At 58.0% G+C, this 3,318-nt stretch overlaps 1 long non-coding RNA gene across 1 annotated transcript; it reads right to left on the reverse strand.

The window, feature by feature from the left end:
* Window positions 1–412: 412 nt before the first annotated feature.
* LOC114884576 lies at window positions 413–2,440 on the reverse strand. The gene is made up of 3 exons (XR_003790862.1): window positions 2,068–2,440; window positions 1,780–1,895; window positions 413–949 (listed from the first exon to the last, which is right to left on the reverse strand). It is a non-coding gene; the product is annotated as an uncharacterized LOC114884576 (long non-coding RNA).
* Between the last annotated feature and the right edge of the window lie 878 nt (window positions 2,441–3,318).

Genomic DNA, 3,318 nt, shown 5'->3' on the forward strand with positions numbered 1-3,318 from the left:
CACTCAGGAAAGAGAATTCCCAGCCCCTCCTCACTTCACCTCAAGAATGACACCCAAGGAGAGGGCTCGTCATCCCACAGTGAGGAAGACCCCGGGCCTGGCAAGCATCACCTCAACAGTAGGTGGAGACTCAGCCCCTGCGGAGCTTCATTTAAGGCGAGAGGGAGTTTGCTAACAGACCAGGCCAGCAGAGGTGGCTCAGTAGGTGGGCTTTTAGGGCTCCCCGTGAAAGTCCACAATTTCTGATTTGGACTGAAATGGTGGACAAGAAGGATCCATCCACCCACGCTACTACCCACACACCCATCAATCCATCCATTCATTCATCTATTCACCCGTCCATCAGCCCTTCCACCCATCCGCCACCCACCCATTCATCCATCCACCCACCCACCCATTCATCCTACTGCCCACTCATTCAACCATCCATCCATTCATCCATCCATCCATTTGCTTATTCGGAATCCACTCAGCTCCCACCACTTGTGTCACTGTCCACTCATCCCAGAGGATACAGATACACTGACCTGGCGCCTGCCCCTGAGGCAGACACAAAAACAGATGTTTGTAAAGCCCATCAGGGGTGCAGGCATTCCCTGAGGATGGAGCTTAACCCACAGGCCTGTGCAACACACTGTCCCTGTGCCAGCTCACCAGGGGCTTCCTACTGAGCCCCCTCCCAGCCTACCCTGGTGCTTCCTTCCCCCTGACTTTTGCATGTTCTAGAGGTAACACCCTCCATTTTGTCTGAATACCCAGATCCCACCTGTGGTCGAGGCACAGCTCAAAGGCATGGCTTCCTGTGTGTTCCTGTCCAAGCACTTACCACGTCACGTCCAAACAGCCTGCTTTGTCTGCTCCCCACCAAGCCTGGGGCTCCCTGGATGGGCAGAGACCTGGTTCTGTTCAGGCTGCATCCGGCACAGAGATGCTGCAAGAGCTGATGCTTCTGAGAAGAGTTTGTGGAAGAAAGGAGGGAAGGGAGGGAGGGAGGGATGGAGGTGGCGGGCGGAGGAGGGAGGAATGGACAGAGCCCCCTTCTGTGATCCACCCACTGGAGTCTTCAGGCTGCTTGTCCTTCCAGGGCCTGGGGGCTGCCTCCCCACCCCTCCGTGGACCCTCGCGTGGCACCTGGCACCTGCCTTGGGGACTGCTCTCCTAGGCCCTGGGAAAGATGCCCCCTCGCCATCCCAGCCCCGGCCCAACCCCACCCAAACAGCTCCCCTCCCCAGAGGCTCCCAGCCCACTGGGGCATTTGGGAGTTTCTTGGAGGAACCAGCCCATTTCTGGGCCCATCAAGACCCTGGGAGATAGGACTCCTGGGTTAGCATCTTTCGACGATGGTCACTTGGAAAGCCTGTCTGTCACAGAACTCTAAAGCCAAGACCAAGGGCCATGGCCTTGACCATCAGCCCGGGTGCAAGCGACCACGTTTCCCAGCACACACACCACTTAATGTTTAACACCCCGCGAGCTTTCCAACCGCTAATGACACGACATTAACTTTGCACAAATAAGAAGGTTCAGAGGAGCCGAACTGGAACCCAGCGAGTGTTGGCCAGGCCATCACGCCCCCTCTGGCCACGAGGGTCTTGGCCTGGCAGTCCAGGGGCTGGGGGTCAGGGGCCACTGGGGGGTGGGGAGTGTGATGGAGGGACCTCAGGACCACAGAGCTCTGTTCCCACTTCTCCCATCTCAGCTGTTTCTAGATTCTGCTAAAAGGGTGCCCCCCGCCAGGAAGCCCGCCACTCTCGCTGCTCCCACCAGCATCACACTCACCGAGTTGGTCTCCTCCACTCTCCTGCAGGTCAGGGTGATAAACTAGCAACCCTTTCTTAGCCAGGTCCCCGTTTAAAGCAGACTGGAGACAAGGATGTAGGTTCAGGCAACGATTCCTGGAAGCACAGCAGGGACCAGGGAGGAGAAACTGGGAAAGATGGGAAAACAAGAAAGCTGCTTTCTCAAATGGGTTTCTGCTGCAGGCAACGGGGGCTCAGTCCCCTGGGAGCCTCTACGAGGCTATGGAGAACACCCCAGAATTGTCCCCTTCCAGGGGGGAGCACCTACCCACCAACATCCTGCTTGAAGCTCATTCGTGGGACCTTAAGTCCCCAGCACCTCCCGCAGGGCTCGCCTGCAGCCAAAGAAGTGCAGAACGTCGGTCAGGGACACGGGACGGCCCCCAACCGCCGCCATTCACGGTGGACCCACGTGGGCCAGGCGCTGTGTCAGCAGGCTCTCGCTCCCCTCGGCTCCTGGGTTAGCCCTGCTACTATGGGATGGCCCTGCTAGGAAAGGTCCCCATTTTAGAGATTAGGAGACTAAGGCCAGACTGGGCACGTGGCCTTGCCAAGTGGAACAGCCAGTCGGTGCCAGAGCTGGATTTGCTCTGACCACCGGCCACTCAATACGCTCTGAACTTGTAGACACACTTCCTGAATCTCCAGCCACACAAGCTCAGCTATACGAAGGCCCCGGAGCTCAGAGTCGGGCAGCAACAGAGGAGGCCTCCTTCTCCCCGGCTGTGTCCAAGGAGGTCACGGGAGACCTGGTACGGCCGGCTCTGCCTCCTGCTGAGGCGGGCCCTCGGCCAACGTGGAAACCCTCCCTCTTTCCATCGCAAATGCAGGGAGAGGGCATGGGGTGACAAATGCAATCACAGACCCGTATGGAAACTCAGAGAACATTCCTGAGGCCAGCCAGGCTGACCAGATTCTCTAGAGAGCCTTAATTAGATAGAAAGTTCAGTCCCTTTGCTCATGGAAAACTCCACTGGTGATCAATGGAAGATACTCAAAATGACTGACAGTGGACCTCAGCCCAGGACTCTGCCCAGACCCAGGCTCCCTTCTCTCTCCCTCCCCAACCCTTCCCACCAGGCTTGGCCAAGGGAGCCCTGGAAAGAAAACGCCCCCAAAAGCCATTCCCGTTGTTGGCCCCTTTGGTGCACTGCTCTGGGGGCCGAGTGTGCAAAGGGTGAAGACAAGCCCTTTGCTCCCTCTCCCAGCCCCGGCCTGGTCCACGGCCCTAGGATTCATTTCTAGAGTGACGCCCACCTCCCCGTCTCCAAAACCCCCCATGTCGCCTGGCCCTGCACTTCTAAAAGTCCCCAGGAATAGGTCGCCAGCAGCTGAGGGAAGCGTGGGTGTAGACCCTGGCCCTTAAATTCAGAGTCGTGTTCCACTGGGCTGCTGGGGGCGGGTGAATTTCACACAGGAATCTTGACATCAGCTCACCAAGCTTCACTGAGCACCTACAGCGTCAACCAGACCAGAGGATGCCCGCAGAGTGGAAGACACCAAGCGCTCGTGGCCCGGG

This window comes from Monodon monoceros, unplaced genomic scaffold, assembly GCF_005190385.1.
Source record: "Monodon monoceros isolate NGI ecotype Baffin Bay Population unplaced genomic scaffold, NGI_Narwhal_1 Super_Scaffold_5, whole genome shotgun sequence".
NCBI classification, from domain to species: domain Eukaryota; kingdom Metazoa; phylum Chordata; class Mammalia; order Artiodactyla; family Monodontidae; genus Monodon; species Monodon monoceros.